Source organism: Anabrus simplex, chromosome 10, assembly GCF_040414725.1.
Source record: "Anabrus simplex isolate iqAnaSimp1 chromosome 10, ASM4041472v1, whole genome shotgun sequence".
NCBI classification, from domain to species: Eukaryota; Metazoa; Arthropoda; class Insecta; order Orthoptera; family Tettigoniidae; genus Anabrus; species Anabrus simplex.
This window is the reverse complement of record NC_090274.1, coordinates 32,232,520-32,257,464: the sequence shown is the minus strand read 5'-3', so window position 1 is coordinate 32,257,464 and position 24,945 is coordinate 32,232,520. Positions and strand designations below refer to the sequence as shown.

The 24,945-nt window shown below is 36.5% G+C and overlaps 2 long non-coding RNA genes across 2 annotated transcripts in view; one reads left to right on the top strand and one right to left on the bottom strand.

The window, feature by feature from the left end:
- Positions 1-7,368, top strand: part of LOC136881903 (uncharacterized) — a 46,424-nt gene extending 39,056 nt beyond the window's left edge. Inside the window, exon 3 of the long non-coding RNA XR_010861043.2 lies at positions 6,151-7,368. This is a non-coding gene — a long non-coding RNA (uncharacterized lncRNA). The remainder of the gene's footprint in view (positions 1-6,150) is intronic.
- Positions 7,369-7,410: 42 nt separating this feature from the next.
- The window catches only part of LOC136881929 (uncharacterized), a 25,567-nt gene continuing 8,032 nt past the window's right edge, over positions 7,411-24,945 (bottom strand). Inside the window, exons 3-5 of the long non-coding RNA XR_010861047.2 lie at positions 22,635-22,704; positions 21,180-21,251; positions 7,411-7,735 (exon numbers count right to left, since the gene is read on the bottom strand). This is a non-coding gene — a long non-coding RNA (uncharacterized lncRNA). The remainder of the gene's footprint in view (positions 7,736-21,179; positions 21,252-22,634; positions 22,705-24,945) is intronic.

Genomic DNA, 24,945 nt, shown 5'->3' with positions numbered 1-24,945 from the left:
GTGATTAAATACTTTGTAAAGAAAGGTATTAAAGCAAAGGAAATTCATGCCTGACTTTCAGAACACACTGGGGGACTCTCCTCATTTTCAACTGTTGCCATGTGGACCAGAGAGTTTAAATTTGGTCGGGAGAGCTTGGATGATACGCGTAGTGGACGGCCAAAAAGTGTTACGACCCCAGAATTTATTGCAAAAGTGCATAAAATGGTCATGGAGGATCGTCAACTGAAAGTGCGGGAGATTGCTGAAGCTGTAGGGATGTCTTCTGAACGGGTATATAATATTTTAATCGAAGAATTGGGTATGAAAAAGTTATCCGCAAGATGGGCTCTTGACATTGGACAATAAACGCACCAGATTGGAAATGTCCGAACAAAGTCTGGCCCGTTTTCAGTGCAACCAACAAGATTTTTTGCGCTGGTTTGTGACTACAGATTAAACTTGGGTCCTACTATACCCCAGAGACAAAACAGCAGTCAAAGCAGTAGAAACTTGCTGATTCACCACCACCACCACCAAAGAAAGCAAAGGCAGTGAGTTCGGCCGGAAAGGTCATGGCCTCGCTTTTTCTGGGATGCAAAAGGCATTCTGCTGATAGATTATCTTCCTTCTGACCAAACAATTATGGGGCAATACTATGCAAACCTCCTATACCAACTAAAGGAAAAGATACGCGGAACGAGGCCTGGTTTGGCAAGGAAAAAGGTCATCTTTCATCAGCACAATGCACCACCGCACAAGTGTTATTGCCATGGCAAAACTTCATGAACTGGGGTACAAATTGTTGCCATATCCACCTTATTCACATGATTTGGCACCATCAGACTTTCATCTATTCCCCAAGCTGAAAACTTTTCAAACCACCTATGTAAAAGTATATCAAAGATATAAAGTTCCTTTAATATGGTGCAAGTGGTGCTGATGTTGGTGGTACCCCCTGTGTGTGGGAGATGCAGATGAATACATCCATGGTATCCCCTGCCTGTTGTAAGAGTTGACTAAACGGGATGACAAAGAATGATTGAATCAGAACCATGAAACTTGTGATTAGTACCATTACATGAGGAACACCATGGGTTGCCTTTACTTGCAAGTAGTACCACTATATTAGGTACACACAAAGGTTTGTGATTAATAGCAGCAGAGAATGGTTAACTGTGTTTTTACAGTACCTGTGATTAGTACCACTATGTGAGGAACGCCATGGGAATACCGGTGCCGATTAGTACACCTACGTAGGTGGTTTGAAAAGTTCTCGGTATGTACTAGAATTATCGTACCTTCGTGGAACTTCTTTTATTTTTCAACATAGTCTCCCTGTAGACTAATGCATTTGGTCCAATGATGTTCCAATGCCTTAATCCCATCTCGAAAATGACATTCCTCCAGGCCTGCAAAATACCTCTCCAATTTGGCTGTCAGTTCTTCCCTTGTAGAAAATCTCTGTCCACCAAGGAAAATTTTCAGCTTTGGGAATAGATGAGTCTGATGGTGGCAAATCAGGTGAATAAGGTGGATGTGGCAACAATTTGTACCCCAGTTCATGAAGTTTTGCCATGGCAATAACACTTGTGTGTGGCGGAGCGTTGTCCTGATGAAAGATGACCTTTCTCCTTGCCAAACCAGGCCTTGTTTTGTGTATCTTTTCCTGTAGTTGGTATAGGTTTGCATAGTATTGTGCTGTAATTGTTTGGCCAGTAGGAAGATAATCTATCAGCAGAATGCCTTTTGCATCCCAGAAAACTGAGGCCATGACCTTTCTGGCCGAACACACTGCCTTTGCTTTCTTTGGTGGTGGTGAATCAGCACGTCTCCACTGCTTTGACTGCTGTTTTGTTTCTGGGGTATAGTAGTGGACCCAAGTTTCATCTGTAGTCAAAAACCGGTGCAAAAAATCTTGTTGGTTGCACTGAAAACGGACCAGACTTTGTTGGGACATTTCCAATCTGGTGCGTTCATTGTCCAATGTCAAGAGCTGCGGCACCCATCTTTCGGATAATTTTTTCATACCCAATTCTTCGGTTAAAATATAATATACCCGTTCAGAAGACATCCCTACAACTTCAGCAATCTCCTGCACTTTCAGTCAACAATCCTCTATGACCATTTTATGCACTTTTGCGATAAATTCTGGGGTCGTAACACTTTCTGGCCGTCCACTACACGGATCATCCAAGCGCTCTCGACCAAATTTAAACTCGCTGGTTCACTTGGCAGCAGTTGAAAATGGAGCAGAGTCCCCCAGTGTGTTCTGAAAGTTGGCATGAATTCCCTTTACTTTCATACCTTTCTTTACAAAGTATTTAATCACTGCTTGAATCTGTTTTTTCCATTGTCACAAATCACTACGTGGGAACAACAAAGAGTCGTCACTACCACACTCCTTCAGCTAGAGCACTGATGCACCATGTGTTCACTCACAAAGGATGTGTGATTATTGCTTGGGAACCTTGTTGCTCTAGCACTGACATCTAGCGGTGATTCCGAGAACTTTTCAAACCGTCCATGTATGTGAGGAACACCCTGTGTATGTGTTGCCTGAGTGATGCCACTATGTGAGAAACACCATAGGTCTGTGTTACTTGTGTAACTTACAATACTTGTGAGTAGGACCACAATGTGTGGAACACTGCGAGTCTACCCTGTGTTTGATTAGTGCTGCAACATGAGAAACACCATAGTTTTACTTTACTAGTGATAAGTGTCATTGTGAGGGGCTGTTGACCTGGATTTTGGACCCCTTTAAACAAGCATCATTGATTAAGAATTGTTTTGGAAGCAGCCCCTTGGTCAGTATATATACTATTGTTTTAACCTCTTACAGTCCTGAGGAGAAACATGGGTGATTTTTTTTTTCATGGACATTAATGTTCAATAGTTTACTGGGACTATGGTAAACCATTCAGTAAGAAATTTAATAGTTTTCTTTTTCATTTTTCTGGAAATGTAGGTATCATGATACATCAGTATGCAAACAAATTTATATTTCTATTATAATTTTTATATTTTATTTCACTGTTGTGACACTCAACCAATACCTCCAGGTACTTACTTATGATAAATATTATAAATGAAATAACCCTTGCTTCATGCTAAGAAAAACCAATTTCATTTGCACTTTCATGGTTTACAAATTAATTTTTTGGTGTTGAAATCAATATTTACTATTACAAAAAAAAAGTTGTACATGAACATGTTTCAGTCTCACTTTCTTGCTCTATGGAAGGAACTGAAGCAAGATTCTTTCTGAAGTAAAACTACTTTTGCATGTCTTGCACTCAATGAATGTTAGGCCCTTGTATCCTTGAAGCTGACATTTTGACTTTTTCTGAATAATTTTCAGCATTTGAGGCAAATAGATCATACTCTCTTCTTGCATGTGCAGGTGGTATTGGTGTAGCAACTCTTGACAGATTCTTCATTGGTTTCTTCTTAAGTATTTGTAGTTTCCTTTCCCAAGTTTTGGATAATATAAAACTTGAATTTTGACTAATTGATGCTTAAGAGATACTCACGTTTGTGTCTCCTCTGCTGTATCTCAGCAAGTGGCACAAAATCAACTTTGGAATCAGAACTGTCTCAGTGCTACTGTCTTCAAGTAGCTGGACTTTGTCATTGTGGCCATTGTTCTCGTTGACTTCTATGTCAGATACATTTGGGTCTATTGTATTTACAAGGTCTACAATTGCATCATCTGACAGGGTTGAAAGAAATTCAACACAACACTTCCAGTGTACAGTAAATGGTACGAATTCCTCGATACAGAGCAAGGGTGTTGCATGATACCTGGGAGTTTTCACTTAGCAACTAAATCACTTTTTGTTTCAAAGTGGTTATTGTCATACATCTTCACAACACATTGGTTATGAATATAAAAGAAACCAAAATACACAAAAGGACCCACTAATTACCTGAAATCCTTGCAGACATGATGAGAATGTTGTTGGCACCAATATTCAGTGGGGTGCTGCCAGCTAATGTTGTGCTGTATCCCAACAGACTCTTGAGGTTATAAAGTGGCATCTAGTAATGATACCACAGGTCCAAAATACTTGGGTGTGTCACATTTCAAGGAAATAATTTATAGACCCAAGGTATCATGAAACTGTGGTCATCTGACAACAAGTCACGTGCATGTGCTAATCTCAAGTCTCAAGGCCTGACAACATTGGTTCTCTCTGGTGATTCTTGTGAACTAAGCTGCTTGTGTGAAGTTTCAAACTGGTAGTGCAATTGTGCTTTAGTTACACATTTACTTTAAGTACTGCATAATGAACACAGCTCTTTGAGTGCTCGAACTGTTTATCACGATTTTTTGTAGCTTAGTCTAGCATGTTACTTGTGCCATACCTACAAGCTGCTGCGACTACTTGTGTGATGCAGATAGTACCTTAGGACTGGGAAGGTGGGGCATTGTGGGTCTGATCAACTGATTTTCTAAGTTTGTAATCATTGTTTTTTTTTTTAATTGATTTTGGAATTATTTTAAATTCATATTCATCCATTTATCCATAATGTTTTAAATTCTGGTCAGCAGATTAATTTTGGACTTTTAAGTTGTCATTACATTTTCTCATTTTGTACCATTAGGGGCTGATGACCTACATGTTATGACCCTTTAAACAAGCATAGTCATCAGATGGTGGTGGTGCTGGTTCCTTTAGTGATTAGTGGCATTGAAGGATTCAATTAAGTCAATTCAATTAATGATGTCTCAGATTATGTAATACTGTTTAACATCCAAGAAAAAAAGTGACAATTTGGAGAATGGGTGTAAACATTTATTAGGCTTAATTATAATACTTCATTTAGTAATAGGTGAAAGCTTTTTGGGCGAAGGAAAAACAGGATTTCCATACAAGGAGTCGAAACGAGCCCTGTGGTCCTCAGTAGGCCCAAATGCCAAGACTTATGGTAATAAGGAAAATCATGTGTATCAAAAAACAACTTGGATGACATTAAATGATTACTCTTGCCAGTTTCAGGAATTAGGGGATGGGAGTAATTTTATTCTAGTAGGTCTCTGTGCTGGACCTTACAGGGTTCATAGCAGAGGGTTGACTGGGTAATGGGTGTGCCACATCCCTGTACTGCAATAAATATTTATGAATTAAAATTCTGTTGATGGATGCCATGACATGTAGGGTGCTCAGTGTCCTTTTATCTGGATGTATCCTTTTTAGACCATTGGGTGGATTATTTAAAAAGCCATAAACGTCTTCCTTTCATAGTGAATATGCTTATTTTGGGCTAATCTCCTTTACATTAAATGATGGCATCATCAATACTGTATTGATATACAGATATGTGATAGTTCTATATGTGCCTTATATTGTGATACAGACTATTTACCACTGTATGTGTGTGCTTCTCAGTAATACCCTGTCAGAACACTATGTTAATGTGTGACAGAAGGTAACTGGGATTTGAAGGAAGCCTGGATGGTGTTGAAAAATGTTAATTATTGTGATTTTGAAAAATGTCTTCTGAATTTGCAAGCTAAGTCTAAATGCTTTCAAACTGATGTAAAATCTCCCTGAATGAGATTGACTCTGAATTTTGAACAATCTTAGTCAGAAATGGGTGAAGTACTTCAATTCACATAAGTTGGCTGATTGTAGTTCGGATTTATTAAAACTTGCAGGATGTTTTTTCTATAAAATGCTACAATGCAAATGTAGAAAGACTTTTGATTCATCTCAGCATAATGAACTCTTAGTGGTTCAATATAATCTAATACTATAATCTAAAGAATTTACATGTGTTATGTTAGACATGTCAAAACTTGTTCAGACAAGTGATTCTTCAGAATCTTAAAAGTATCAGCAAGATGTGTAAATAAGTTTCATTGTGCAAATTTTGTTTATCCATGTGGAAATTGCAATATATAATGCAAGTCTAAATTCAGACTCCTGCTGTATGATTTTGTCCTTTTTCTGGCATTGTCCTCTTTTTCAAATAGTTTTGTCCTTTTTAAAAATCTATTTGCACCTGGTCACCCTAATGTCGCTATTGTTTAAATGAAGGTTGATAGTATTGTTTCTAATTGATGTGATTGTTTGGATGTATACTCAATTATTATATACCAAGTAATTTAAATATTATAATTTTGAGATAAATCTTCAAATGTGTTTTCCTTTTTGTTTGCAGTTTCTGAGAGCTGTATTTTCCTGTACTGCATGGAGCAGATGGAGAGTTGCTCTGGCAGTTAGAAAATTGTTCAGCAACCAAGACAAGAAAATAGTACATTCATGAAAATAAGTAGTTTTTCCAGAAAGTTTAAGGACACTGATTTGTACAAAGTGATCCTGTTCTTATTACTAGGTGTTAAAAGCATTGTTATAACTGTTAATGCTGGGAAAGACTTTTTTTTTTTTTGACCCAAAGACTTTTCTATGATTTATTACTTGCAGTAAATTTGAGTTTGAAATTGTGAATTTTTTTGACAATTAAATGCAAAATAAGTAACTGTGGTGCAATTTTTATTGGTGGATTGTTTCTACTGTTATATTTTAAATTGGTATGGAAATGTTTTGCATTAGGCTATAATTGGAAATTGATCCATTATGTACTTGGCATCTTGTATTAAGTTCAGAATATGGAGCAACTGTATAACTGTATAATAACTCTTGCACTGTTAAAGATATTGACATTCTGTTTTCACTTTCAGTAATGGTACCAAGGGGCACATAATTGGACATAGTGTCATCTAATGGAAATATGCTCTTTTCTATACATAAAATCAGCACAGATTATTTTCAAAATTTAATGTATTCAACCTGGCAAGTGAAGCATGTTTGAATGCATCTTGTTTTCCAAGTACTTGTCTGATTTAAAAAAAATAGTCATTGTGCTGAATTTGTAATATTAAAGTTTAAGGCTGTATAGAAAACTGTAGTTCTATTTAAGAAAACATTGTTGGTACCATTACCTCTGAAAATGTTGACCTGATGAAGTACTGTAAATCTGATTGAGCCCTTTGGTATCATTACTGAAAGTAAGAACAAAATGGTTTTTTTTTAAACAACTCAGGAGTTATTTCAGGAGGATAATTTAGTTGTATAACCCTGCATAGCACAATTTATAGCTCCCAGTGCTTCTTATATACATTCTGCTGTTTCTCTTCATGTGCTTTTCAGCTTCACAATGTCAGGGTTTTGAGTAGGGCACTTGTTTGTACTGTTCAGGTGTTCACTTAAATCTGAAGTTGGCAACTATTTGTTACTGAATGTGCAATGTTTATCTGGAAATTTACAGTAAAATAAACAATGTTCAGGTACACTGAAACCAAAGGAGTTGTAATCTTTCCTCTCAGCCTTGATGGTCAATTGTATTACTACTGTAATATTGAAATAATTATGTAATAAAGGATGGAAATAACATATGACTTGTTAATATACATTCCTTATATTTTCCTTTTCATGTAATAACAAATCATTTTGTTTTAACATTTTAGGTTTTCCAATCTGAATGAAGAAATTACATAAGTTTGGACTTAGTTTTTTTTTCCTTCATTTTTCTGACTTAGTTTTTTCATTTATATTGAAAATATGCATTTTTTATAATTAATATATTTTTTTTGCTGAATTTATGAAAAAATTCAAAAATAATTCAGATTTTCATCGAAATTTGCTGGTTTTGAACAGAAAAACAGCTTAAAAATATACCCTAAGTCCAACATCTCATTTCAAGTGTCCAGGTTCAGCGCTGAAACTTTTATGAATCGCAGACTTTCCTGTTCAAAAAAAAAAATTTCAGAAAAATTAATATTACTGAGCACATACAACACAGTACTGCTATTGCACAAGAAGAGAGCATTTTCACTCCCCCACTTGTGCAATAGCAGTACTTGATACACATCATCAAAGAACCTGCAGAAACCATTGTGTAATAGAAATGGACTTTCAACAGATCAGGTTGTGTTACATACATGTAGTACATGTTGGAGACGTTAAATACAGAGCGAAAATGACCAACCACACACCAGTGGGATCCGAACCCACAACCTCCTGATTTCGCGTCAGTTGCTCAACCAATTGTGGGTTACGAACGCACAGGGGTCTGGTTGGCCATATTTGTTGTGTACATAGCGTCTCTTCAACACGTACTACATGTAACCCAACCTAATAGGTTGAAAGTCAATTAAGATTACAATGCGGTCGTGAAAATTCAATATTCGCTGTGTGATGTCTGAGAATTCTTTGAGGCAACTCTACTCATATTTGGCCGGTAGGGATTCATTATCTCAACTGAAACACTTCACACAGGTGCTTCTGCAGGCGCAACGATCAGCTGTTACCATTATCAAAACATTAAATGCAGCAGTACTGCCAACAATTGGAAGTGAGAATATAAATATAATGCACACAATTATTGCCTACTAGTGAAGAAATTAAAATCTACAGCCTGTTTCCAGTCATTTGACCGGGTCAGGAATGGGATGAATGAAGCCCCTACTTAGTAGCGAGGACAGGAATTGTGCTGGCTGCCAAAGCCTGTCGCACTCCTCTGAGGCAATGATTAATGACTGATAGATGAAATGATATTGGAGTGCTGATGGAATGAAGGACGACTGGGAAAACCAGAGAAAAACCTGTCCCACCTCCGCTTCGTCCAGTACGAATCTGATATGAAGTGACTAGGATTTGAACCGCGAAACCCAGCAGTGAGAGGCTGCCGCCTGAGCCACAGGCTCACTAGTGAAGAAAGAATCTAGCAAAATGTAAGACATGTTTTATAAGTAAGTACCGTTTTTAAATACGGCCGTTGCACAACCTCGGTCGTCGTTCAAATCCTGCGCACTCATTATGTACATCTGTACGCTAGCCACAAACTCCATTATGGAAGTGTTCGCTCTTATTTACATTTGTTTGTGCATATTGAAAATGCCTCAGACAATTAATAGTCCCGCCGAGTGTGAAGCGTGCCCTGTGATTCGTTTTCTAAACGCAAAAGCTGTTGAAATTCATCAGCAGATTAGTGAACCGTATGGAGAACACACTATGAGCAAAGAAATGATAAGAAAATGGTTTAGAGCATTTAAGGAAAGCCGTACTAATGTCACGACGAGAAGTGTAGTGGGTGACCGTCTGTCATTACTGAAGACTTGGTGACTACCACTTGTTCTTGCACTTGAAAAGGCATGTAGGAGGTCAGCGCCACGGCGATGATGACGACCTATAAACGACCGTGTTGCAGTGGCTGGCTTATCAGGCGGCAGATTTCTATGAGGACGGAATTCAGAAGCTGGTTTCATGACATGACAAGTGCCGTAATATGCTTCGAACTTACGTTGAGAATTACTTTAATATACAAAAATATTTGTTTGACAAATTGGATTACTTTTTTGCTATATCAAAACGGTACTTTAAAAACATGCCTCGAATTTATCAACCAGCCTAATTTTACCACAGCATAAAATGTCACCATTATTTCTCTGGTTAGACCAATGTACTGAAAGGGCATGTGTTTATCATCCCTTAGCAGCTGTGACCTTAATTGAGGTATGCCTTTGCTGGCGGGACCTAGTGTTTACAGTGCACTATGTCGTCTGGGCTAGAGCAATTTTGTTACTTTCATTGATCTGTCTCAGCTTTATCCTTGGCTTTGACAAAATGAAAGTGACTGAGGTATGAGTGATGCTAGTAATACCATTCCTTCTGCAGCCAGTCCCTGCTATGAATGGTGTGAAATTATTGCTCATAGGGTTGGTTGGTCATGCATTTCAGTGGGCTTGGCAGACTGATATGTAATGGCAACTTCTGGCTCGGTGAGGAAAGCAACGGGAAACTACCTCACTCCTCATTTCCCTAGTACACCTCTTCAGTGATGCCTAGGCTATCTATGACAGCTGAATGCAGAGCTGTTGAGGATCCAACCAGCCTTCGGGTTGAGGACTAAACATACATACATCCCCAGCATTTGCCTGCTGTGAAAATGGGATACAAAGGAAAACTGTCTTCAGGGCTGCCGACGGTGGGATTTGGACCCACCATCTCCCAAATGGAAACTCACAACCGCACGGCCGACTCTGCTCTGTTAGAGTAAGTCTCTTCTACTCTTAAATGACTGCTTCCTAGCAAGTCCAAACACTAGTAATTGGTTTTATTAGTATTATGATTTTATGATCATTTCTCAAAAATTGAACCAAGATTAGTTAATGAGCTTAAGAACTTGCCAAAGGTTCAGATTATCAGTACCATTTAAAACAATAATGGTTCACCGCTTCCAAGAGTTGCAATACTACTAGATAATAAAAGTTTTAAAAACACTAACAATTTCTAACAAGTATGGACAACTTTCTGATACCGACTTGCACAACAACATAAATTGGTAGACCCCTATAACAAATATGTTGCTGCTGATAATGACATGACAGCAACGAGATCTCAAATATCCTACGTGCACTGGCCACACCTGCCTTGGCGAGGAGCCACCACACTCAATATTCATACACTACTTTTTTCAGTTTGGGAAGTGCACACATTCAATGTGCTCCTTCTTCAGAGCTCTAGTAACCAAACCATCTTTACAGATTTTGTACCAATGCAAATTCTTTGTTTTAGACTTTAGTCTCCCGCAATATCATTTGGTATTCCGCAGTCTTTAAGCTGCTGAAAACTAGTTTGAGTTACTGTGTAGTGAGTCACTCTGTATGTACTGGCTTAGAAAAAGTACAGAATAGACCCTAATTGTGTCAGTCAATTGAGTTTTCATATAGAATCATGAGCTCAATAGATTCAATATTAAAAAGTGACACCTTTACATGCCAGCAACACAGTTAGGTGAGTGACAAGTATTTTACTTAATATGTTATAACAGAAATGTATTTATTTCTGCTCTCCCCATTTGGGGGCTGCCAAAAGGGCAAAGCTTACATAAAAAAATGGATTGATAACTACACAGATAGTGCAAAATATGTTGTCTATAAAAAAATAATATACCATATTATACCTAGGGAAAAATCTAATTTTCTATTTGACTAGCCACCACTGGAAATAACTGTAAATAATATAAAGCTGAATGTACATAAATACATGTAAAATGTAGCTGTAAATAATCCAGAAATTTGTGATAGCCATATTTAACCCCATATATCCTTAAATGCTTCTTTCTAAACCTTACGTTTCCTATCTCAAAATGTTCAGTAGAGCATCCCCCATTTCCTGTTTAATTTTTGCATACATTTACTGAACCATGCGAGAAAATCTAATTGAATGTTGGCAACACTTTTCAAATACAGATGCACAAAGTTAATTTCCTTTCATCCTGACATATTCTGTAGCCTGTTAGGATTGGATTCAACTCGCCCAATCCCTTTCATAATTTTGCCATTTTGTAATGGACGAAACAAATATATAAAAAGCTTACCTACATTTCCAAGATATTCAATATAATAACAGGGTCACACGGTGGATTACAATGTAACAACATGAAGATCAAAACCAGCGATAACGTTACATCCAAGAGTAAACTAAATTACGTTGATCACTTCAAAACCAAATCAAAGATCTGCATTTAAGGCCGTCGCCCAGGTGGCAGATTCCTTATGAACTGTTTACCTAGCCTTTTATTAAACATTTTGAAAGAACATGGATATTTATCGAACACTTCCCTTCGTAAATTATTCCAATCCCTTACTCCCGTACTATTAATGAATATTTGCCCCAATTTGTACTCCTGAATTCCAACTTTATATTATGATCTTTCCTACTTTTAAAAGCTCTGCTCTAGGCTATTTTACAGGAAATCTCAACACTTCAGATAAGATCGAGACAATATCCTCTGTAAAATAATATAAATTCTAACCAAAGAGCTAAATGAAAAAGAAAATAAGTAAATTAGCCAAAAACTTGATTCATCCTTCTTTAGGGATCGAATATAACAAATATATTTCTGTACTAAAGCAGTCCACAGATATATATATCTTCGGTTTAAGAACATTTTAAAATTCTGTATCTACAAACTGCTTCAAGAAAGTTGTCCATACTTGCTATAAAATATTATTCTTGAATAACTTCATTACATTGTAAGAACATGAGAACATTTTAGACATAACCATTATAACGAACAAATAAATCAAGAGAACTTGAAGGACTGGAAGGAAGAAAAATTGAAAGAACGTCTGAAACCAGTCAGCATAAAGCACAGAAAGAGAGTTCTTCTTCCAACCAGGTTTTAACTACAGAAACTAAATTCAAAATTGTCAACAAAAGCAAATTATTCTGTTTCCAAATCAAAATTTTCTAGAAGCTTAATTCCTTATTATTTGCAGGGCTATCAGCAAAACAGACAGGGAAATTAAAAAAAAAACCCAATGCTTTAAACATTACTTTTAAAGAAGTTTCTTCTTTACTACCAGAAATTAGAGTAGTTTATCTTTCAACCAGAAATATGCCTGTAATCTAGAAATAGCCCGTTTTGTTTCAAATTATGATTTTGACAGTTAATACAAAAGACCTGTGATACCCTAAAACAGTGCTTTCATTATCATTTGTTGAGTGATCAAATGATGATAGCAGGATTGTTCGACATGTGACTCATCCTATCAAACTATACTACACTACTGTATGAGAAAAAGATCATCATTTGGCTTCCCAGAACTGGTCTGCAAATCAATCACTTCAGAATATTCCTACAGAAAGCCATTTGCCATTTATATCTTCGTTTTAAGTTACTGGAAATCATCATTCCCAAGATACACACACAATGTCAACCAACTTGAATTTATCTCTATAAATAAAATTATAGTCTTGTGGAGTCTCAAATATCTGCCTCATACTTTATACGTTATAAAGGTAGCAATACCCGTATTACTGACTGGAAAGGTAGAAGAGGTGGCTAGTTTTATGGAGCAGGAGAATATAGCAATACTTTTCGTCAAACCGTTTCCCTGCCTATGGGGTTTATTTTATTACATTCATATCTGAAGGATTTATAAGTTTCCTTTGTGTAATCAAACTGTTAGATAACTAATTATGGTGTGGTGTTGTGCCACTAAGTAAAAGTTTGATTGCTGAAAAGTTGTGTTCAAGGTGGGTGATTAACACCGAAACTTCAAGTATTTTTAAAAATCGGATCCCATTTAATTATGTATTTTTCTGTTGCCCCTTTTCATCTTATTTTAATTAACCTTGTGATTCTTCTCATGTAATGGGATCTACTAAATTGTCTATTGTTTTCATATGTGGAGTTTTCCACACTGTCATGTATTGTTCCGTAGTTCGTAGTTCCTTTGTTTTGTTTTGGGGTTGTCATGGTGATGATGATGATAATTGATGTAACAAGCAGATGTGGTTGCAATCTACATGAGACTTCTGTATTTTTGGAGCATCCCATGTTGGTACATTTTCTTCTGGGATATGTTTGAGTATTTTTCCTTCACTTCTCTATGTACTGAAATTTTCTACGTTCATTTGTGTACTAAATGTACCTGCTTGCACATTTTATCTTGTGGGTGATGATGAAATGATTCTTGAGGAAGCTCAGCAGAATGTTTTTGGTACCATCAAACTTAAAAGGCACTAAACTGTCGCGGGCTCTTTTCTGTGAAACTTTCTGCTAAAAAAAAAAAAAAAAAAAAAGAAGGTGAATGTATTGTTTATCAATATTTTAGGGTAGTAATTCTATGTCAGTTTTATTGTTTTACTAGTATTTTATTTTTCTGCATCAGCCGACTGCGTTCTAGTTAGCATTTTAATCTCTAAGGTTGTTTATCATCTTTTCTATTTTTAGTGGGTTACAATTATATTTTCCCTGATATTTTAAAATTAAATTTAAATTTCTGACTTTTTCCCCATTTCAATTTTAATAAATTCACTTGCTTTCCAATGGCAGTAATTATTTCAAACAATTTTAATAATTTCTCTGTACTCTGAAGTAATTTTTGGATCCACCTGGTTCCATATTTTACTCAGGACACCCTGGTCTTCTTAAGGTAAATTACCTGTTCTTTTTAACGGTTTCATTTTATGTTTCTGACTTTGTTGTTGTTCTGAGGGTGTCTGTTATTTGTGTCCGTTATATTTTGGTACCAAAGCGGCACAACGTTCATACCCATGGTGTTCCTCACATAACGGTACTAATCACAAGTAGTCTTCTGGTTCTAATTGCATCATCCCTTGATTGCCCCTTTTAGTCGCCTCTTACGAGAGCCAGGAGATACCGTGGATGTATTTTTCGTCTGCATCCCCTACCAACAGAGTGTTCTTTACGACTTTGCGAGTGATCACATTCTATAAATAATTCCAATACAGATTAAAAAGGTTATTGGAAATTACAAATGTTCCAGCTAACTCATCCTTGGTTGCCAGCGTTTCACCCCAGTGTGCTGATTTGGGCTCATCAGTTGGTACCTAAATCACCTACCAAGACACATGGCTAGTTCATGTAGTGGAGGCCACTGCGTAGGTTAATTGGAGCCATAGGCAGTGCCAATGCACTACGAGAGACTTTGTCTCTTGTACCAAAATTGATGCCCACTGGGCCATCAGAAAATTATTCCAGACAAGCAATCTAAAAATCCCACTGCGTTGGAATATGGGTTTCAATTTGAAAACAGCCTTCAGCCTATAACTGTTCTTGGGTTCACTAATGATACTGTCTTAATTAGGAAGAGCAGAATCTGTGACTGAACTAACAAGGATGTTATTCCAAAGTTTCAAGAAAACTGGGCTTCATCTGAATCGCAATTCCGTGATGATAAATATCTCCAACAAAAAACTTGCGAAGGGTGACTTTTGCATTGACTCATTTTTTTAATCAGTTCTACTGTATATCATCACAGGAGATTATTCAATACCTTCAATCCCTCAGTCCCCAGTCAACCTTCTGAGACCTTCCGATGGAACTTTATACACTAGCATCATCACCAATCCTTCAACCCAACAAAAAATCCTCTATTTCTTAATTTCCCCATCTCTTGTCTATGCTTTTCTCACAATTCCTACAGAAAAAAAAAAGTTTCCTATAAGATCCTTGATGGTGCCAACAAGATGATCAAATGTACACTTAAAGAGATCTTAAGTCCGACACTCCAGATGCCGTAATTTACGCCCATAGGAAATTTATGGGTTTTGAAGATGGGAAGCGACCCTCCAAAAAATGAACGGGCTAAGATGTTTAAAAAGAGTAAATAACCCTTATATTAACAACACAAGAAATCTTGATGATGAGAGTATACAAAATGTCTTCCGAATCTTGACCCCACAGATGATGTCAATCAAAAAGATCTAAGAGATGCCCATCTAGATACCCGAAAAATTAAGCTTAGAAATTCTGAATTTGATATGTGTTGTAATCTTCACCAAAAGGGTAAAGGAGTGATTTTATTCATATAGTACCTGCCTATAAACAAATGAATTTCTAATCATCATGAGACCAGCGCGGATGTAAGTAATCGGATGCAGCTCTTTTCATCACGTCCTACAATTCACGTGAGGTTCCTTTTTCTCAACCAGCATTTCACCTTTTTACATCTGTGGTGATAAGCCCGGCACTAGTCTGTGCACTTTTTAAGAGAAGTTCCTCCTACAGCTCAAAATATGTAATAGAATCAGCCTTCAACAAAAAAGGAACTTGAATTTTCCCAAGATCAACACATCAAGAACGCACTCAACCTCAATACTTGCATAATACAAACATCAGTGTACGTTTAGTTTTCCAAATGTGTGTTTCAGAAACAATTTATGTATCCAACTTTACATATTTTAACTTATGTGCATGTTTAGCATATTAAAAACAGCTAATGTTCTTTAATTGGCATTTTGACATCTGTTAGCAGAATCACCTATTGACTTTTTAAAGCGTCTTAATGTATCCTTATTTCAATTTTTATTTTTTTGTCTTTTAAATATGGCTGATGATGTCCTAAAGTGGACGAAACATGTCGCATTCTAATAAGTCAATGTTATTCTGAATAAGAATAAAATATTTATTGTATTGTAAAGACAGAATTTTTTCTACAGAAATCTAATTCAAGTGACAAATGAAATGCCGTATGGCTTTTAGTGTCCAAGGTCATGTTTAGCTCACCAGGTGCAGGACTTTTGATTTGACGCCCGTAGGCGACGTGCATGTCGTGATGAGGATGAAATGATGATGATGACACATAAACCCAGCCCTCGTGCCAGCGAAATTAACCTATGATGGTTAAAATTCCCGACCCTGCCGGGAATCGAACCGGGACCCGTGACACTAACCATTTAGCCATGGAGCCTGAAGTTCAAGTGACAATACGGGCTAACAATGAAATTTGTTTATTGCAATCATCATGGTTTACAAGCAGCAAGTGGCGTGTAAAGAACGTGGCCGTGGCTCGAGCTGTACCTAAAAAATCCCGAGACAATAACCATTGTAGATGCTGCCCTCAATGAGATCAAAACACTTTCCCATATCTTGGGATATTGCTCACACGGCGAGACTTTCTGTTCACTGATTGTGACAACACTTCCTGATGTAGGGTATACTGTTCACGAGGAACTCCATGCTTATCTGATGAATGAAGTACACGGCGTGTAGGTATTTTGAAGGATCTACAGTACATTTATTATCAATTCAACGATCATACTCAAATCTCACGCCAGCCAACTTTGGAACTGGACGAAGAGAAACAGAGAGTGCACAATATGACTGTCACTCATTACCTTGAGAAATGTAAAAGCAAGAGGATATAATGTATCAGATTCGTGGTAAGCACAAGGGGAACCATAATAAAGGTTGCAAATCCATTATGTATTATGAAGAAAATAGCCCTTGCAGCCTGTTGTGGTGCCCATATCGAACCGAGCGCTATGCGCCTAAATCTACAGTCAACACGACAGAGTGCAGCGCTGGAAAATGATGTTACGCCAATTTTCAGGATAAATTGGCATGCAGGATGAGCTGCGATACAATGCTGTACCAACTTGTGAAAATTTGAATTTATAATTTCACCTTTACAATACTGTAATTGTCTTTATTAAATTATCTTGTGAAACATGTTTCATCCTCTTATGGGACATCTTCAGTCACAAATACAAAACATTAAAGATAAGGCGAGGACACGTTGAAATAATTGAATAAAAAGTCTTTGTATCCTGTGACGCGGCGTGATGGCGTCTTGTCAATCTTCAATGTTAAAATGGTGCGGTGTGAACATGATATGAAGCATGAAGTCCAATCAAAATCACAGATTAAATTGTTGTTCAAAACAATGAATTTTCAATTATAAAACAATATGAGTGGCTGTGCGAATAAAATTATATGCATATTGTACATAAAACAGTGTGGTGGTAATGCCACATTAAAATAGCTATCTTGATTAAGAGGTGGAGTTATACTGATGACGCAAGTTGAACTTGATTATGTGTTGACAATAGGGGCCTAAAAAGAAAAAGGAAATATGAAAGAATTGAGGAACAAGTTCAATTAAATATGAACTAAGTGCCCATCCAGTCACACACCTCCTTGCCAGTCCTACGTCGAGTGACGTCCTCGAAGGTCGTTGAGGACTGACTGTGAGGGAGGTTGAGGGGAGTTTAATGTAAGGGGAGAGGCGTGAGGTAGAGTATTACTCACGTGCCTTCTTGAAAAGAATTTATTGATCAACTCCTCGAAAAGTATATTGATATCCTCCAATATCTCATTAAGATTATAAATCTGGTTGCATTTTTTATCAATATTTATAAAAATGTTTTCTAAAATATTCAACAGATTTCCTTTCTTACATAAATGGAGAATTTGAAGATCTTGTTCTATGCCCGTGAATGTATGATTGGTATCGTCCATATGTGAACCGAATGCTGAGAATCTGCTGTACTTAGACGCATTAACATGTTCATTATACCTTATGTGAAAATTGCGGCCTGTCTGTCCAATATAACTGGTGGAACACTGCTGGCACTTTAATTTGTAAACACCTGATTTCTGAAATTTGCTATTGCCGTTATTGATAATGTCCTGATTAAAGAAAAGATGGACATTGTTATGGGTTGTTTTAAAAGAAACTTTCATATAAGTTTCTTGAAAACATTTGTGATTTTGTATTATTTACTGTGACTATAGGTGAAAAGGGCGTAACTATCTTCTTTCTTTTTGGTATCCTTGATTAATGTGGAAAATGATTTCTTTTCAATTTTGTTAATAATTTTGTCCACAAATTGCCTGTTGAACCCGTTTCTTTTTGCTATAAAATAAATAGTATCCAACTCATTTTTACGATCTGCTTCTGACATGGGTATATTATAAGCTCTGTGAATCATACTGTAAAAGGAGGCCCTGTTATGTGCTGCCGGGTGTATGGAACTTTGCCTAATTACGTTTGCCGTTTCAGTGGGTTTCCTGAATATTTTAAACCTAAGTTTATTAGAGTCATTAATAATTGTAATGTCAAGAAAATTTAAGCTTTATTACTTTCACTTTCGAAAGAAAATGTAATCTGCGAATCCATATTGTTTAATTGTTCTAATACCTCCTGTCCATTAGTAATGCTATGGTCAATTATTGTAAACGTATCATCTACATATCTCAAGCAGCTTATTATTCCTTTAATGTTATTGATTTTACTATTTTCAAGAAAATCCATATAAATTTCCGCCATAATTCCCGAAGCTGGGGCCCCCATAGGAAGACCTTCCTGTTTACATATTTGGCTGTTGAAGGTGAAGTAATACCAATATAATGGTCCGTTATTGGACATTATAAATTTTCCAGCTAACTCATTCTTGGTTGCCTGCGTTTCGCCCTCATGTGCTAAGTTGGGCTCGTCAGTTGGGACTTAGCACACCTCCCAAGACGCAAGGCTAGTGCATACCATAGAGGCCACTTCATAGGCTACTTGAAGCCACCAGCAGTGCCAATGCACTATGAGAGCTATGTTTCATTTCCAAAAATTGATGCCTGCCTGGCCATCAGATGATATAGATGTTGATTCCCATAGGGAACTTAAAATATTTGTTCTGAATGAGTAAATTTATAATACCAATATAATGGTCCGTTATTGGACATTATAAATTTTCCAACTAACTCATTCTTGGTTAAAGGAGAAGTAATTATTAGCGGTGACGAACTCCAAAATATTAATAAAATCGGTTATCTCTTGCCTACTCAAATTACTGTATTTAGGTAGATTATTCTTTACAGGATTGATCTTTTTTGATACTGGAATATTCGAGAACATATTTTTGACGTCAAATGAATACATCTTATGGTTTGATTGCATGTTTAAATCTTTAATACGATCGCAAAATTCTTTGGAATTCTTAATAGACCTATTACCCTCAAATCTATAATGTTTTTTAAAAAATTGTGTATAAATCTAGACGTCTTATATGTAGGGCTATTCTAAAATTAATGAAAGGTCTTATAGGTATATTCTCTTTATGCACCTTCAGTAGTGCCCTAGCCGTCGGAATACCCGGGTTCATATTAATAAGTTTATGGGACTCCCTTTCATTAAGGATGAAAGAAGATCGTTTAAGAAGATGCTTTAAGTTTCTCTGGATGATATTCATTGGGTCTATTTTTATAATTTTGAATGAATTCTTTGTGAAAAAGGTTTCGGTTTTCCGTATGTATGATTCTTTATTCATAATGACTGTCGTCGCATTCCCTTTGTCTGCCTTAGTCACAATCAAACCATTCTCCTTAATTTTCTGTTTCAGTGAAGCTATTGTTTGGTTATGATGTGTAGAAACTCTATCTTTGTTATTATTTATTAAATTAGAAAGTTTTTTTCTTAATATTATATCTAGTCTCTGATTCTCTATCGGTAACTTTTGAATTGCATTTTCGGCTTCTGCCGTGATCGTGATTGCGTCTTTAAGTTTGAATTGAACGGGCCAATTGAATTTGGGACTTTTCTCCATAACATTTATTTCAGACTTGTCAAAACGGGTCTCTGAAAGATTAATACAGGAAAGGCTGAATGAGTCCGATTGTTATGATCCGTAGACGAGGGACAATCAGTCTCAGTCTCACTCCTCTTACTATTACGCCTAAGTGTATTACTTTTGTTGACTAACTTGTTCTGTTAGTCAACAATTTTATCATTTACGTAATTTTGAAATGAATTTCATTACTTAAAATCAATACAATTTTTTTTTTATTACTTTAAATGAATTCCATTCTAATGGGGCAATGGAGGAAGATGCAACGGGATGGGCTTCGTATAACTGAGTGTTAAGTAATGCTTTTTTCCTGTAAAGAAATTTAATTTTGTTCCTGATCTCTAGAATGTTGGATTTATCTTGTGTCTTTCTATGCCAGTACGAAAAGACATTCTTGTTTTGAACAGATTTCAAAAAATTAGGGACGAGTCTCTCCTTGAGACAGTTTATAATGTGCAATGTTGATGCCAACCAGGGAGGTAGAGCTAACAAATATTTAAATCGTAAGACCAAAATTGCAAAAAATAGGTAAGGACATTCTATTCCTGAAAAACGACTGAGAGCTTGCATCCAGGAAATAGTGGATTCGAATCCCACTGTCGGCAAACCTGAAGATGGTTTTCTGTGGTTTCCCATTTTCACACCAGGCAAATGCTGGGGCTGTACCTTAATTAAGGCCACAGACGCTTCATTCCCACTCCTAGGCCTTTCCTCTCCCATTGTCACCATAAGATCTATTTGTGTCGGTGCGACGTAAAGCCACTAGAAAAAAAAAAAAAAAACTGAGATCATCCGAAACAATCACATGGCTTTCTGTGTCGTTCCCCACCCAAATAGCTGATTATTTTATCAAAGAAATTTGTGTCAACATCACCCCTTCCAGGTCTGTACACCCCAAAAGCATCAAGTAGCCTTTTAATTTTAGAGATGAGCCCTACACCTAGAATTTCAATGTTTCTTATTCTTAACTATTTTATAGCTTACAAATTCTTCTTTCATTAGCATTCACACTCCTGCTCCTATTGAATCTCTCCTGTCTTTACGATAAACACACCAGTTCTGGGAGAAAATATTTTGCATCCAAAATATCCTGGAAGTTTCAATGACGACTTTATATTAATGAGCCAGTTTTCTACAGATCATCTGCCTTTAAGCTATATTTGTAACATAAATAGTCAACATAATATCTCTCAGTAATTCCTGACCAAGTGCAAACATCTATAACAACCAAGCACTGTTCCTCAACACTGTTATAAGAGTCACAGGCCATTAATAGTCAATTTAATGAAATACAATCAACAAGTAGGTACTCACCATAATTTTAAAACTTCGCCAATATGAAAGTTCCACGTCCATTCCGTTGGGAAATGAGGGAAGGCAGCTGACCTATAACCCAAAAAAATATTAGTTAGGCTTCTCAGACGTATGTTTAGTCCTCAGACCGAAGGCTGGTTGGATCCTCATCAGTTCTGCCATCAGCTGTCATAGATGGCCTAGGCATCACTTAAGAGGCATACTAGGGAAATGAGGAGTTAGGTAGTTTCCCGTTGCTTTCCTCACTGAGCCAGAAGTTGCTATTACATATCTGTCTGCCAAGACCACTGAAATGCATGCACTAACTGACTATATGAGCAATATTTTCACACCATTCATAGCAGGGAATGGCTGCAGAAGGAATGGCATTACTAGCATCACTCATACCTCAGTCACTTTCATTTTGTCAAAGCCAAGGAAAGGCGTGCTCGGTTCACCCAAAAGGACGTAGGTTCGTATCCCTGTCATGAAGTCGTCAAATTTAAGAAATGAGATTTCCACTTGTGGAGGTGCACATGGCCCTGAGGTTCACTCAGCCTGCACCAAAAATGAATACCAGGTTAATTCCTTGCGGAAAAGGTGGCCGAGCGTAGAGTTTACCACTCTACTCCATCAAGTGTTGAGGTTAGGGATAGTGGAAGCCTTTACCTTCCACACCTCCAAGAGCCTTCATTGCGTGTATGGAGATGATTTTGTTTTTGCTTTCCTTTAGCACGACAAATCGTATAAAGCAGCATATTTTAATCACACTTTTGGAGAAATGTGTTAACTATAATATCCAATGTTGATTTTTGTTTGTTACATGTTTGGGGATTGCTGGCAACAACAATTTAAAACGCTTATTTTCAAACTCTTGTTTTCGATAGATAGTAGATTACAAATGAGTCTGTCCGCTAAATAGTCAAGACAAGCATCGCTTTGAAGACGTCGCAAAAGAAAGGAAAAGTGTTTGTTATTGAAGGAAAGTTAAAAATAATCTGGCGATTACAAAATGGGGAAACAAATGTCAGCATTGCGATTTCTATAATTTGGAAGGACAGAGAGAAGGCTTGCGACATTATTGATAAAGTTACATTACTGTTGCTTCTTTCCTCGCTTATTATTTTATATTTTGCTGTATGTACAGTGTGAACATTAAAATATAAATTCCTCTCAGTCCCCGTTCCACAAATACTGTACTGTATTGCAAACACAGTACTCATTTCACTTGTGTGTTTTAAAGCTTTAACTTCATTCTGTTAATTAACTGTGTAACTCTGCGGCCTAAACCTACACATCTGTTTTTTTTGCAACGAAATTATAAAGTTTGTGCGACTATCACTTATAATGACCATTAATTAACGGTCCCTTCAGAATCCTTATAACCGGTTTTGACTGTACTTCTAATTCTAGGAATATCTTAACTACCGCCCTCTAACGTTTTATAAAATGACTTACAATTTTGCAAGTACTCACCTAAGAATTAAAACACCAATCTGGAGATTCCAAATCCATTCTGCTGGCAACTGAGAGAAGAGTTGTTAACCTACAATAAACAAAAAAATATGAATTGATTGTGACAATATAAGGACAGCAGTGGGAATGGATTGAAATTTCTTATTTTATTATTATTTATTTACATATTTTACGCCCACATTGGAGCACTTAAATCAATAGATTTGAGTTAATTTCTTCTTTTTCTTCTCCCAGAACTTTCTCATCCTCTCCGACCTGGAAGCCCTTTGTGTGTCCAATATATTATATTGTTTCCGTTCAACTATTTTTAGTTTGAGACTTATGCTTTTGTTCTTCAAAATCCTCTTCTCTTTTCTGTCTTTGATTTGTTGCCGAGTTATACCCAATTCTTCCAAATCATCCTAAACTTCTTTGAACCAATTATTATTGATTTTATTTTTCAAAAAGTAATCAAATAGTTGTTTCAATATCCTGGTGTCTGGTAATCTTGATATTTGACAGAAAAAGGAAATTCTTCTTTTACGCATAGTAGATATTATTGGTTCACATTCACGATAGACAATGTTGTTAGGCAACAATCTCCACTGTCCATCAACTTGGTCTTTTTTATTAATAATTGCTCTAAGAATTCTTCTATCAGTTTTCTGTAATTTGTCTGTTGTAAATTTTACATTTAATTTGAATAAAGTTTCACTAGCATACGTTGCCTCTGGTTTAACTATGGAATTATAATGTTTCAGCTTAGTGTTTATCGAAAGAGATTTTTTTAAATAGGTTGGCCAGGTTAAGTCTTTGTGCTTGTTTCAATTTAGTTGTTCTGTGTTCTATTGCTTCTTTTTCATTTGTGTTCCATGTTATTATTTCCCCAAGATATTTGATTTCTGGAGCCTCCGTGGCTCAGACGGCAGCGCATCGGCCTCTCACCGCTGGACACCGTGGTTCAAATCCCGGTAACTCCATGTGAGATTTGTGCTGGACAAAGCGGAGGCGGAACAGGTTTTTCTCTGGATACTCCGGTTTTCCCTGCCATCTTTCATTCCAGCAACACTCTCCATTATCATTTCATAGCATCTATCACTCATTAATAAATCACCTTGGGAGTGGCGACCCCAATGTAACAACAGCCTATATATGTTTCATTCATTACATACCTGACCCGGTCAATGACTGGAAAACAGGTTGTACGTTTTCATTTTCATTTGAATTTCTGAACAATTTTAATCCCTTTATTCCTGTTCAGTTGAATAACTGGTAAATCAACCTAAAAAGTTGGCATCATTTCTGTTTTTTCAAATGAAATTTGTAATCCCATTTTTTTGGCTATAATTTCTAGTTGTTCAATTTGAAATTTAGCCTCTTCTATTGTATTTCCAAGTAATGCTAAATCATCCACAAAAGCAAGGCAGTTGAGTTTAATACTTCTACCGATCTTGATAGTTGGTTGGCATTTCTTGTTCCATTCATGCATAACCTTCTCCAATGCACAATTGAATAACATTGGTGAAAGTCCATCTCCTTGTTGAAGTCCAGTTCTTATAGTGAATGATTCTGATAATTCACCTCTAAATTTAACTTTTGCCTTCATATTTTTAAAAGTCATACTAATGAGGTTAACAAGTTTTTGGTGTAAGCCAAATTCTTTAAGGCTTTTTTATAATGATTCATGATGAATACTGTCGTTTGCTTTTTTAAAATCTACAAACGTGATGACTAGACCCTTACTTCGAACTCTTTGGTGCTTCATTATCCATTTTAAACTAATCATTTGATCTGGACAGCTTCTACCTGGTCGAAATCCTCCCTGATATTCTCCAAGTTCTTGGTCGAGTTGTTCTTGGATTCTCTTGTATATAATCTTGGATAAAATCTTGCATGTAATATCAAGCAAGAACATCCCCCGATAATAATATGGATTGGAGTGATCACCTTTCTTACGCAGTGGGTGGATTATCGATGTATTCCATTCCTCAGGAAGCTTCTCCGTGTTCCAAATATCAATGATGTATTTATGTAGGTTTTGAATAGTCTGCTCATTAGCATTCTTCCATATTTCTGCTACTATTTGATTCTCTCCTGCTGCTTTGTAGTTTTTAATTGCATTAATTGCTGTTTTCACTTCATTGTAAAATGGTGGTATAATTTTTTGTAATGGAGTTTTATTTTTTTTTGGGTTAGGGTCAAATTCTAAATGTTCCACAGGATCCTCACAATTAAGTAACTCTTTAAAGTATTCTGCAAGGATGTTAGCATTATCTTGATTATTGTGTGCCATTTTTTCATTTTTATTTCTTAACATAAGTGAGGGAGGGGT